Raw genomic sequence first — 14,059 nt, forward strand, 5'->3', positions numbered from 1 at the left:
AGGGCAGGGACTAGGGTAAGACAAGAGAGGCACCTAGGGCACAAAATGTAAGGAAGCTCATGGGAATCTCACCCTCAGGGTAGAGAGAGGGCCAACCCTGCACTTGCAGGCCCTGTGAATAAGGGCCCCTTTAAATTGTGTACCCCAGGCGCCTCACTGCGTCCTGACCCTGGCAAGAGGAGTTAGATAACTTGACAAGTGCCGTTCAGGTGGCAGGTGGCAGAGCTGGGATTTGAACCCGGGACGCCTCTGCCACCCACACGCTTACCACTAGTACCAAAATATCTAAACTGCACAGTAGAATGTCAAAGGGCCTTAAGAGTCTCGAATAAAGGGCATGGGAGCCCAAAAGGGAGAAGGGTCACTTTTGGCTAGGTGACAGTCTTCAAGGGAATTGGGGATTATAGTGGATCAAATGGGGCCCCCAACCCTGAAAAGATATGTCCACCTCCTAACTCCTAGAACCTATGAATGTGAGCTTATTTGGGAAAACGATCTTTGCAGATGTAATTAAATTAAGAATTTTGAGATGATATCATCCCAGATTACCTGGGTGGTCCCTAAATCTAAAGACGAGGATCCTTGTAAGAAACAGAAAAGACACAAACACCCAAAGGAGAAGGCCACATGAAGACAGAGACAGAGCGTACAGCCAGAAGCCACAAGCCAAGGAACGCTCAGAGCCTCCAGAAACCAGAAGAGGTGAGGAAGTATTCTCCCCTGGAGCCTTTGAAGGGAGCGCAGCCCTGCTGACACCTTGACTTCAGCTCTGGCCTCTAGAACTGTGAGAGAATATACTTCTGTTGTTTCAAGCCACACACTGGTAATTTGTTGGGACAACCACAGGAAAGGAACACAGGTACTGAGCTGGCCTTTGAAGCACATGTAGAATTTGGACATTAGAGGAAACCTGTGAGCAAAAGAGAAGCTGAATAGCTCAAAGCAAGCTTGGGAAACATCTGGAACGCGGGTCACATGAAGAGGAAGACAGATTGATAGGACTAGAAAGGCAGCTAAGAAGGCCTTGAGTGGCCAGCTCTGATAGAGACTCGAGAATTTGGACTTGATTTGGGAAGTAAATTGATGGCACTAACTTCATTTCTGGGGGTGTGGGGTGGACCTAAGGACATCATCGGTGTCTTTTCAAAAGCTCATCTATCAGAATTTAAAGACATTTCCCCTGTATCTTTCTTAGTCATTCACGAGTGATATCAGATGGCATAATAAACATTCAAGAAATAATGATCGAATTCAAGTTTTGCGTTTGTGGCACATCAGGTCCTATGAGAAATGACCAAGTGCATCAGGGTCGTAGGCTAGAACAGTGACCACTGAGATGGCCTGCGGGCACAAAAGCTGTGCCCAGGGGAGGATGAGCTGGGTCAACCAGAGCTGCACCCTCCGGAACCTGAATTGGGAGACATGGAGAAAGCCAAGGAGTTAGGAGTGGGAGCTGAAGCTGGAAGGCTCCCTAGAAAGGTGTGAAGGTAGAATGACAGCTAAGGGCCATGAGCAAGCCCCAGTTATTAGTAAATTAAAGTTATAGGGGAGAGGGAATCGTGGAGTAAAAGAGCTAAAAGCCAAATCTGCTAGCAGAGGAAGGCAAGTAAGCAGATCCTGCAAGAGAAGCAGAGACCCAAGAGGGGCTGACCAAGAGAAAGCCAAGGCCCAGGCCTGTGTCGGGAAAGCCCAGATGTGTTGAGGCTCACCTCCGCTCATGAGCACACTTACACACCAGCCAAGCCCTTCCCAGCTGGCTGCAGAGCATATCTGTGCCCGGCCACCACCATAACCTGACTTTCCCAGGGCTCATTGAGTTTCCAAAAGACATGCGTTAGATGGAGCTGCTGGCACAGAAAGGGAAAGGATGAGCCCACTGGAGAAACGCTTCGTGAAAACCAAGAGGACTTTCTTTCGCTTATTCAAATTATAATGTAGACCCGTTCAATGGGAGTCTTCAGACAGGAGGCAGAAGAAGATGGGCCCAAGAAAATGACCTGAAGTCCCGGGTAGATCCCAGGCTTGATGACATCATAACTTTGTTTTTATCTATCTATTTTTGGCTGCGTTGGGTCGTCGTTGCTGCGCGCGGGCTTTTCTCTAGTTGCGGAGCACGGGCTCTAGGCACACGGGCTTCAGTAGTTGTGGCATATGGGCTCAGTAGTTGCGGCTCGCAGGCTCTAGAGCGCAGGCTCAGGAGTTGTGACGCACGGGCTTAGCTGTTCCGTGGCATGTGGGATCTTCCCGGACCAGGGATCGAACCCGTGTCCCCTGCATTGGCAGGCGGATTCTTAACCACTGCGCCACAGGGAAGCTCCCCTTGTGTTTTTAAAGGTGTAGTAATCCTGAAATGTGGTGATTTAAGGATGCCCGAGGCATCTGCTGAGTGAGAGAGGGTCTGAAGAAAGGGATGCCGTGGGGAGCTGGAGACACACGTGAAGCCGTCTCAACGTGGAGAGAGAGATCAGTCACCCCCAGTCACACAGGCAGGGAAAAAACCAGGGAGCTCAACCACGAAGGAGCCCTTTAAATACCTCATTCCTCGACTCTGTCTCCAGGGCCTGCAGATCTGAGCAGGTGGGCCTTAGGGCAAAACTCCGCAATGCACCACCCGCTCCCCGCCCAGCCCCCACCCCCAGCCCCGTATCTGGCCGCACCCCTAGGCCAAGTTCGCTCTGCCTCCAGGAACAGTTTGCGTGTCCTCACAGACCTCGCGGCCACGGCCATCCTCTCCCTGTGGCGTGGCCTCCTCCGCTGTCAGCCCCGGAGATGGTGTCCGGCCAGGAGCGGGGCTGACCCTTGTCAGCGGCGGATGGGAAGCAGGCTGCCGCAGAGAGGACAGAAATCTGTCACGGGAGCAGGCGCTCTCCGCTGCCTCCCGCGGGCCTTCACTAAAGCAAACCACCTGCTTCCTGCCAGGCCGAGCCTTCCAAGGTCGCCGCGAAGGAGAACCGGGTCCAAACCAGCGCAGAGGAAACTTAGCCTTGGCACTGTCTCCGCTTCTATTTGTTGGGCACTCAGAAGTCTGTGGAATGCAGACTCATTTTCCACTGAAACGAGGGAAAGTAAAGACAGCACCAAATAAAAATAGATTCCTGGCGTTTCCTGTTTACTCAGCACTGCGGCTCTCAGCCCGGGCCAAGGGCCCCGCTGGACATCTGGGCACGGAGCCCCCTCCAAAGAACACTGAAAGTGAGGAGTTTTTTCCTCCCCTGTTGCCATTTCCCTTCCTTTAGTTGCACGTATGTTTATTTTGGGGGGTTGCCCGGTCCATTGCCAAATCTCCCTTTTCTCTCCCTGTTTAGAGGGATGCCAATTGCTGGGTGCTTGTCTGCCTCTGATGCCCCATTTTCCTGTTTATAGAGCAGAGCTCTTTTTCCCTGGCCTGCTGGGCCCAGAGGGAAGATGTGGAAGAAAGAGCAGATGACACATGTAAAGGGACAGCAGAAAGAGGGGATCTGAGATCTGGCGCCACCAAGGCCCTACATCCTCCTTCAGAAGAATGCTCCCGAGACAGTGGAGTCAACAGCGAAGGCACAGGTGACCAGACGGGAAAAGCTAATCCAGCTGGCTGGAGCAGAAGCGCCCAGACGTCAGGCTGAACACACATGCGACTTGAGTCTTTTCTGGAAACCACGGGGACATCAGATACGTGTGGGGAGAAGGTCTGACTGGTGAAGCAGCCACCCCCGGGTGGGCCTGGGGTGACGGGTCTCTGCTGTGAATTGGTATTTGGCCCCTTGATGCAGCCCACTTGCTGAAAATGTTTTCTCCGTCCAAAAGCAGTGAGGACAGCCCCACTGTCCTGACTGATTTTTGCACCACAACAATAAAGTTAATAATGGAAAAAACATTTATCCCACGGCCAGGGACACTCCGCAAGCAGCGCATTGAATCTCCAACCTATCAACAGAAATTGTTGAGAGCAAACCAAAGCTTGTTAACTGATTCTTACGAATGACTGAAACAGCAAAGCAGATTTATTTAATTTCCATAATTTAAAAATTGACAATTACACAAATATCTTCCTAAAACCATCAGGATGAAAACCATCCTGTTCTTGAGAAGTGAATTGACGTTACAAAAAGCCAAACCCACATGCTACTGGAGGGGACTGTCATGGGCTGAATTGTGCCCCCCCCCAAAAGATACATACACGTCCTAAGCCCCGCTACCTCAGAATGGGACTTTATTTGGAAATAGGGTCTTGACAGAGGTAGTCGAGTTAAAAATGAGGTTATTAGCGTGGGCCCTGATCCAGTATGACTGGTGTCCTTATAAAAACAGGAAATTTAGACACAAAGAGACACACGGAGGGAAGACAGTGTGAAGACACAGGGAGAAGACAGCCATCTCCAAGTCTAGGAATGAACGCCTGAGGCAACCAGGAGCTGGGCGAGAGGCATGCAACAGAGGCTCCCTCACGGCCCTCAGAGTCAGCCAACTCTGCCTACACCTTGACCTCGGACTTCTAGACTCCAGAACTATGAGACAATACATTTCTGACTTAATGCCGCCAGTGGTCCTTTGTTACAGCAGCCCTAGCAAACTGACACAGGGACTCTTGTCTCCCTCAGCCCCCAGCATGTGCCCCGTGTGCTGTGACTGGGGAATCGACCATGGTAAGAACCTTGCGGGGAAGCAGACCCTTCCCACACATCCACCCTGGAAGCTGAAAGGCAAGACCCCTTGTCCCCAAGCCCTGGCAGTTGACACTTCCTCCCAGAATGTTGAGTCTGGAGCACGGACCTGTTTAAAACGTATTCTTTCGCCACCAGCAGGGGCGGCATCCAACATCTAGTTGTAAAGGCGCCAGCAACACCATCCAGCATTTGCCAGAAGCCTGACCTTGGCCGTAGGTCCAGCCATTTGGTTTCACTTGGATGCTGCCTCTTTTCCCAACCTGATCCTGCAGTCTCTCCACTGATCCTGGGAGCCCCCGACAAACAGATCAGTGCAAATCAACAGAGGGCCAAGTGTGGTCACAACTCCTTGACTGACATTTCAGCCCCTGCCTGACCACTGCCCCCCAGACATCTTGCTGTCAGTGTGTTCAAAGGCAAACCCTTTGCCTCTCTCGTCTCCTCTTTTCTCCACCAACTACTCCTTTGAGTGGCACCCCTGTGCTGCCTACTCCCGGCTGGGCCTCAGGGCCACCTCCGACTCCAACCTTGGCCGACAGCGAGTCACTCGACAGTCAGCATCCCACCTTTCCCGTCTCCCCAGACCCCCAGCTGCAGCGCTTGCTTTAGATCCTCCCTACTTCCCACCTGAAATACCGCCCCAGCTTCCCCACTAGTCAGCCAGTTGTCTCCACTCTCTCTGCTGCCCTGCATGCTCTGTGCTTGCTCTGGGGTGGGCCGGGGAAGGCAGGAGAGGAAGCATAGATGGAAAAAGGCCTGATTCTGTCCCTACCTTTCCCACCTTCATGCTTTGCCCAGATGCAACACCTGCCCTCATTGCCCTCCGGGTCCTGGTCCCAGATGGAATCTATCCATGCTTCAAAGCCCATCCTTAATACTTGAAAACTTTTATGATTTTATCAGCCAGATGTGCTCCTTCCCTCCTTAGAATCCCTTTTATATTTGATTTGATTTGATTTTGATTTGTGTGTGTGTGCAACTCTCGGGTTATTCCACTTTGAGTCACAGTCATCTGTGCACCGTCCCATTTCTCGTATTCAACTACAGCTCTTTATTCACTGGACTCATCTCTACCTCCACTGCCTCCACCATCATCTCCCACTGGATCATCACCATAGACTTCTAACTGGCCATTCAGTAGAAAAGCCCAAGTCAGATGACCTGATGTGGTCTGATGTCCACAACCTCTCTGCCCCGAGAGCCCCCCCTCCTGAGTCCTCCCTACTCCTTGATCCCCCCCTGCACACTCCTGCCTCAGGGCCTTTGCACATGTTGCTGTCTCTCTGCCAGGCTAATTCCTGACATCTAAGTCTTTGCTCAAATGTTACCTCCTTAAGGAGGCCTACTCAGACCACCTTATTTCATATTGCAACCCACCCCACCTCCACCCAGCACTCTTAGTTCCCATACCTCTTTCTCTTCATATCATGGCTCACCTCCTAAAACACTCTACAACGTATGTATTTCTCACGCTTATTGTTCATTGTCTGCCTCTCCACCCCTACCTGCTACATTGTGAGCTCCTTAAGGACAGGGATCTCAGTTATGCTCACGGATATATCCCATGTGCCTGGTATGTGGTAGATTCTGAATAAACATTTGTTTCATAATCGAATCTCTGTATTTTGCATACACAGAGCAATGACAGTCACTAGGTTCCCAAATCATGTTTTTTTTTTTTTCAAGCATAACTGCCTGGTTGCTTGGCTGCTCTCCCCTGTGCTGCCATGGAAACCAACAGCCCAGGGACAGGTTGCTTCTTGTCAAGCCAGGCAACGTGTATCACCCCCCACAGTACCCACAGATGTGGGCCCATGACCTCCACAACCTGGGGCGAGGATGCACTGGCCAGTCAGCTGGCAGTACCCAGGATGCCCATGGGACCAGCGCCCCTTCCAGCTCAGCAGACAGCCTTAGGATTTCCCTGGGAGCCCCATGCTGTGAGCAGTGGAGACTCACAGGAGGATTCAGCCCTGACTGAAGTGTGTCCATGCAGACCACAAATTCCAAATGTCTCCACAGCCTCGCCCAGGCATCGTTTTTCTCTATCCCCAATACTAGTAGGCATTTGTGGAGCAGCTACTATGGGAAGAGGCACTTTATATATATTACTTCCAGCCTCACAGCATTGCAAAGTACCAGTTATTACTCCCCCTGTCACAGACGAGGGGACTGAGTCTCAGGGATTCTAGTCAGCCTCGCCTCAGGTCACAGAGCAAGTCAATGGTAGGTGGTATCGAATCCAGGCACCAAAGCCTGCAGCCTTTTCACACGCCCAGCTGTTCCCCCCCTTCTCTGTTCTCTGCTATTGGCTGCCGCCTTGTCTCAGACCCTGTGCCTGCAGAAGGGGGCGGAGGGCGAGTGGTGGGGGCAGGAACGGTCGCAGAAACCCCGGAGTGTGCACATCGCTTGCACACTCAGCTCAGCGTGGCCCAGGGAACACTGTATCACCGGAGTGCTTTTCTGCGGGAGGCTGAGCTCTCTCTGGCGGTCTTTAAAAAATAACAAGTAAAAGATAATTCCTTCTCTCTGGAATGACGTAGGTGCGGTCATGCCTTTTAAAAGCAGAGATCAGCCTAATCGTCCCGTTTAGCTTTATGACTATGATGAACCATTACTGGACAGGGGGACTCACTGTTTTGAACATTACTAAATCTGTTTTTAATAACGTCGCCAACTCAAGACCAAACCCCGACCCATCGCTGCAGTAAAGGTCCATCATCGCTGGAGAGAGAGCGCTGGGTCATGGAGGGCGGAGACGGGAGAGCTGGGACAGCCTGTTTGTTCTCAAGGATGGGACTTGGTGAGTCATAGACCAGCTCTGGGATGGGTGGAGGGCTTGAAGATTTATCTCAGATGAAATCTGAGGAATAAAGAAGAAAACAACAGCAAGGAGACCAGAGCCACAGGGATAACAGCCCAGCTTGGAAATTGCTTAGGAAAGGGACGCGGAGACCACGTTGTCACCGGCATCCACACGACATGTACACAAAGAGAACACCCAGTGTGTCGAAGATGATCCGACAAATTTGTCTCCGGCTATATCCAGAAGTGACCAAGCACCTATTACATGACTCCAAGATTAAACATTAAATTGAAGGTCCGCCGGGGCCCAAAACACTGGTAGGCGCTGAAGAAACAAGAAGGACCTACAGAGGAGAACAGGACCCAGTAGCCACCTTCCAAGAGGTGCAAACCAGTCAGGGGACATGCAGTGTGACAAGAGGAAAGAGAATGGACAGGATCTCAGAGGGCAGTAACGCCAATGGCCAAGGGAGAGATCCCGGGGCATCTGGCCAGCTGGCCCTCGGACGCTGCGGGTGTTGACAGCACTCCATCACCTCCAACCCCACCAGAATCCAGGACTTTTTGTATTGAAAAGGAGGACGGAGTTCACGTTGGGCAAAAGAAGGATAAGCGTGAGCAGGTCCTGGCTTCTGGCTATGATGCTCAGATAGGTGAGCACCAAGCCCCGGGAATGCTGCTGGGTCGGGAGACTAGGTTACCTGGGTCCCACGGCAGCGTGGCTTGTGCACAGAGTTGCCAAAGTTGTCACTGACAAAGGCAGGTGGCCTCTCTCCCTCGCCTGCATGGATCCTGTGTTGCTCCAGCTCCCAGGGTTACACGGACTCAGCGGCTGCTACATGATGCTCCCACGTGGGGCTGCAGCAACAGAGCAGTGGTGAGGCTCCTCCAAGTGGCCCTCAGGGAGCGCATGTCCGGGACAGGACCTGTGACCTGCGACCCTGGCTAAGGGCCTGGTGTATATATTCACCTGATGTCCCCTTGGGAGGGAGGAGTTGAAGGCCCTGCCTGAGTGGATGGGGACTGGAGCTTTAGAGCCACCAGGAACATGAGGGGAAGCAAACTCAGGCAGGGGGCCTCTGCAATAAAAAGCCCCGGTGCTTGAGACCCCAGCCCGCCCCCCTCCCCGGGCTGCTCAGGACCAGAAGTGTACACACCTATGACCAAGAGCTGCAGTGCGTGCCCTCCCCCTGCCCCCGTGGCCTGTCCCCACGACTCCCCTGCTTGTTCACGCTGCTCCAGCCATACAGGCCACTTGCTGTCTCTTGAAAACTCTTGACACTTGCACCTCAGGGCCCCTGTACTGACTGCTCCTCTGCCTAGGACATTCCTCCCCTTGGAGTCACCGGACTCAGCCCTCGCCTCCCACAGGCCTTTACCCGATGTCACCTGCTCAGTGACGCCTTCCTGGCTTGCCGGCTGAAACTGCAGCCACCTCCTGATTTGCTCTCCCCTTCTCTTCTTGCATTTCCCTCGCAGAACCTCTTGCTGGCAAATATTCAACAGAATCTATTTTACTTATTTGGGTAATTGTCCACTTCCCCAACCAGAATGTAAGCTCCCCCGAGGGCAGGGATTACTGTTTTGTTCCCGCCAGCTCACGAGTGCTTAGGACTTACAAGTCATTGTGGAAGGAATGAATGAACAAATGAACAAAAGAGAGAAAGGGAGAAATGTCACATGGTCCCTGCCCCAACGCCCTGGCTGTCTGCTTGGGTAGGTTCTTTTGCTTAGAACATCTTAGGAGGAGCACAAACTCATTTCTCTTGTAAGATGTTTAAAAATGTGTCAACATTTGCAGCCCTGCCCTCCAGATTCCAGGCAGAAAATCCCGTTGATCTCAGTCCTTTATTCCAAAAGAGTCGTGGCCCACGATGGAGACTCTGAGGGACTCAGGAGGAAAGTCATCTGCTGCCTTGTGTTCCTCACCCAAACCAGCTGGCCTGGGGGCGGGGGCAGAATGCTGACAGCAAGCAGAGCCGACTGTGCTAGCAGTGCTGAGCACTGGAGCAGCCACCAAGGAATGTTGGCAACACCCAGGCGTGGGGAGCACAGAGCAACACCGAGGCCATGAAGGGGAGGGCTAGCAGTGGGGCAACAATATGGAGCACATGTGGCAGCAAGGTGATTTTATTTTTTATTTATTTATTTATTTTTTTTTTTGTGGTACGCGGGCCACTCACTGTTGTGGCCTCTCCCGTTGCGGAGCACAGGCTCCGGACACGCAGGCTCGGCGGCCATGGCTCACGGGCCCAGCTGCTCGGCGGCATGTGGGATCTTCCCGGACCGGGGCACGAACCCGTGTCCCCTGCATCGGCAGGCAGACTCTCAACCACTGCGCCACCAGGGAAGCCCGCAAGGTGATTTTAAAATGCTCCCAGACCGCATGGCATCAGCCTTGCTCCAAGAGTGGGCAGCTCAGTTCTAGGAAGGGTCTTAATGTCTGAAATTCTACCCTTTGAGTCCTGTCTGTATTAGTTAGCTAATGTTGCATAACAAATCACTCTAAAACTTAGACACTTAAACACCAAGAGCCATCCATTCTCTCTCATCATTTCTGTGCGTAGGGAATTTAGGAGCCACTTGGCTGGACAATTCTGGCTCAGAGTCTCTCATGAAGTTACAGTTGGGTTCCAGGCAAGGCTGCAACTATCTGAAGGCTTGGCTGGGATTGGAGGGTCGACTTCCAGAGTAGTTCACACACATGACTGGCAAATTGGTGCTGGGCTGTTGGCCTGGGGTCTCTGTTCCCGCCCATGTAGGCCTCTCCACAGGACTGCATGAGTCTCCTCCTGGCATGGAATCTGGCCTCCTCCAGAGCAGGTGATCCAAGGACCAAAGCAGAAGCTGCAATGCCTCTTTGACATAGCCTTGGAAGTCATCCATTGTCACTTCTACCATTGTCTGTTCACCACACAGGCCAGCCCTGATTCAGTGTGGAGAGGGGCTACACAAGGTATGAATACCTGGGAATAAAGGTCACTGGAAGCTCTCTTGGAAGCTAATTAGCACATTACGTTTTGTGACATCAAGTCATCTCCCCGAGTTGGGGTACATGGGTCTCTGGTTCCAAGCCTGAGTTAGAACTGGAGCTTGTGTAGCTGTGTTGCCCAGATCTCATTACTTAAACTTCCTTTGCCTCTGTTTTTCATCTGGAATGTGGGTCTAATGATATTGACCTGGGGATTCAAGATTAAGTTAGGTAACTGTCTTTGTTGGCTTGGGCTGCCCTCACAAAATATCATTGACTGGGCTGCTTAAACAACAGATACTTATTTCTCATAGTTCTAGAGGCTTGGAAGTTCAAGATCAGGATGTCAGTGAGGTAGGTTTCATTCTGAGGCCTCTTCTCTTGGTGTGTAGGTGGCACCATCTTGCTGTGTGCTCACATGACCTCCTCTTTGTGTGAGCGTGGAGAGAGTGCCAGCAAGCACTCTGGTGTCTCTCCTTAGAAGGGCACTAATCCCATCATAAGGGCCCCACCCTCATGACCTCATCTAACCCTAATTAACTCCCAAAAGCCCCATCTTCAAATACCATCACATTGGGGGTTAGGGCTTCAACATTCAAATGGGAGGGTGGTGGGCAGGGACAAAAACTTTCAGTCCATAACAGTAACGTACACTGAGGAGTCTCTGTGTGCCAGGTACTAATTCCCTGGCCCTCGTGACCTCCTTCTGCCCTCCTTACACCCCAGCAGGGTGGCATGAGGCAGCACAGCTTCATGGCTAACAGCCCAGCTCAGAAACTACCCGCCTGGCATACAGAATGTGCCAACCAGTATTTGTCATTATTTGCTTTACTTTCTGGATAAGGAAACTGAGATGAAAGAAGACAAGACACTTGCCAGAGGGGTGAGCTGGGCTGTCAGTCTGGGCTCCCCAACTCTAGGCTCCACATGGAAAGCACTTGGTGTGATTCCAGCACAAGGCAGAGAGATATTGAACGGGAGAGCAAACAATAGTGCAGCCACTGCTGACCACCGTGGTTTCCTTCTCCCTCAGGCAGCTGCCCGGCCACTGTTGCCTGGGTGCTGTGGGAGACCCCGCAGGGCCAAGCCCCCATCCCTGAGCCATGCCCACCACTGCAAACTGTTGTGTCGCCTTTCCACCCTCTCCCACTCCCATCAGCCATGGCCCAACTGCAAGATGCAGCTTCCTCAGCTGGTGCTTACATGGGGGCTTCTGGTGGCCAAGGGAAGTCAGGTGTTGCTGATGCAGGGTGGCCTTGGCCGTGGTTCCAGCCTCCTTCCCAACCTTTCTGTGCACTTCCCATCAGGGATCAGCTGCTCGGGCAATGCTGAGCGAGCTCCCGTGTGCCTTAGTCTGTGCTCCTCCCCGTCAGAGCTAAGTAGTACCATGTTCCAAGGGCTGGTGTGAAGACTCCCCACATCACTCCCCATGCACCCTCTACACACACGCACAGAGACACACGCATACACCCTTCCACAGGGTCTCACCCCTCTTTGTCTTCCAGTTATTACAGCACATGCGTTCTCTCTCTCACCAAACTGCATGCTCCCTGCAGGCAGAAACCAAGAGAACATTGTGTTCTAAGTGTCCAGAGACGTGCCAGGCCCCCAGCACTCGCTCCAGGAATGTTTATCAAACTGGATTGAGTTGTTGGAGTGAAATCCAAAGCTCCCAGGGAATCTCATTATCGCCTGATCCGGGCCAGGAACGCCAGGGTGAAGGAATGTCTCTGTGTCCCAGACACTAATTTCAGGCCTCTCCTGAGAGAGGGAACAGGGGATCAATCAACACCGAGGGTTTAAAACCTTGGCTTTTCTTTTTTTTTCCCTTTAAGCCAGGTTTATTTTTATAATTGGCCCCAGTATCTTAATTCCCACAAAGACGCGTCACCTCCATTCTCTGTAACGTCAAAATGTCGTCAGGTAACCTCCCAGATGTCGCTTTTAACCTCTACGTCAGCCATCAACACCCACAAGGCGGGCACAGCACAAAGCCGCGAGGAGGGGGAGGTATAGTCACCCCCTCTTCCTGCCTCTCCTGTTTCTATATATATGCAAAAGAATTATCAGAAATAAAACCTTTGTCTCTGGTGCTCAAGCTAAATCTTGCAGAGATGATGTTTTGCTGCTCCCTCTGTAAACCGCCCAGGAATGGCTTGTCTCCAGAACTCTGTTATCTTCAGAAACAGAGAGAACATCCTCATCTCTCTGTGTCATCCTTGCTTTCACCTGCTTGTCTGCTGCTCTGCAAATTTTCTCCCAAAACCTCATTTTTGTCTTCTGTCGTAAGCATAACACTTTGCTAAATAACAATGGGGAAAAATAGCTTCTTTAAGAAATGCAGCCCTTTTAATTTCCCAACATGCAGATTCTTTTACACAAGTCCTTTCTTTTGGGACACACAGTGTTCTGCAGACTCTCTGTGTCTATAGAGGTGGTTTCATATTTAGGACTTGTATCAGAGCACAGTTCATAGGTGGGTACACTTCTGGTCCAGGGCAGCCCCTGTGTCTGTGTAGTGGAAGCTGTTACTAAATGAATGTTTGTGTTCCCCCAAAATTCCTATGTTGAAGCCCAAACTCCCAGTGTGATGGTATTTGGTGGTGGGGCCTTTGGGAGGTGATTAGGCTTAGATGAGGTCATGAGAGTGGGGGCCGCATGATGGGATTAGTGTCCTTCTAAGAAGAGGAAGAGAGACCAGCACATCTCATTCTCTCCCTCTCTCTCTCTCTCTCTCTCTCTCTCCTATGTGAGGACACAAGCAAAAAGGTGGCCGTCTGCAAGTCAGGAAGAGAGTCCTCACCACGAACCAAATCTCCTGGCACCTTGATCCTGGACTTCCATTCCTCCAGAACTGTGAGGAATAAATGTCTACGGTTAAAGCCACTCAGTCTGCGATATTTTACTACAGCAGCCAGAGCAGCAGTCTTGGAAAGATGTATTCTAGATGAAATAGCTTTGAGGTAGAAGAAGGCCATGGCTGCGATGTGAAGTATAACTTCTGGCGTGTCACGCATTTAGATTTCAGGGTTGACCTGTTGCAGCAACTCGCATCACCTCACTTCTAAAATAATGCAGATAATACCAAGTGTACAGGGTGTTGTTAGGACTGAATTAGATAATCACTGTTAAAAGAAAAGTAACTCAAATTCAACGAGTCCCTAAATAGCACATTCTACCTACCTGGAATTGTGCTGGATGCTAGAGATTCAAGCCCCAAAAGCCTGCCCTCAGGGACGTTTTAGTCTAGCAGGGCAGACCTGTAAACAGACAGATTACAGTATGTGGCAAATGTCCAGTCATTGGAGGGTACACAATACACAGGAGGGAGTGGTTAATTCCGGAGGATTCAGGAAAAGTGACACCAAAAGGGTAGATGGGTAGCTATCTGAGGAAGAGCTAGAGCTTGCCAGGTTAGAAGAGGCAGAGGCCTGCCCCAGGTGAGATGGGTTTGGTCATGAATGGTGGGATGTGCTTAGCGAGGAAGGCCCATTACTGGTCCTTAGAACATTCATCTAAGCCCTGGGATTCCCAGATTCCACTTCCTATGGGGATGGGTCACTCCCAGTGAGCAGGCAGGGCTGGCGGAGGTCTGGGAAAGCATGAAGTTCTCATTTGCTGGTGGTAAAGAAAATACAAG

The sequence above is a fragment of the Delphinapterus leucas genome, chromosome 17 (assembly GCF_059928025.1).
Source record: "Delphinapterus leucas isolate spDelLeu-1000000601 "Yukka" chromosome 17, BTC_Dleu_Yukka2, whole genome shotgun sequence".
NCBI classification, from domain to species: Eukaryota; Metazoa; Chordata; class Mammalia; order Artiodactyla; family Monodontidae; genus Delphinapterus; species Delphinapterus leucas.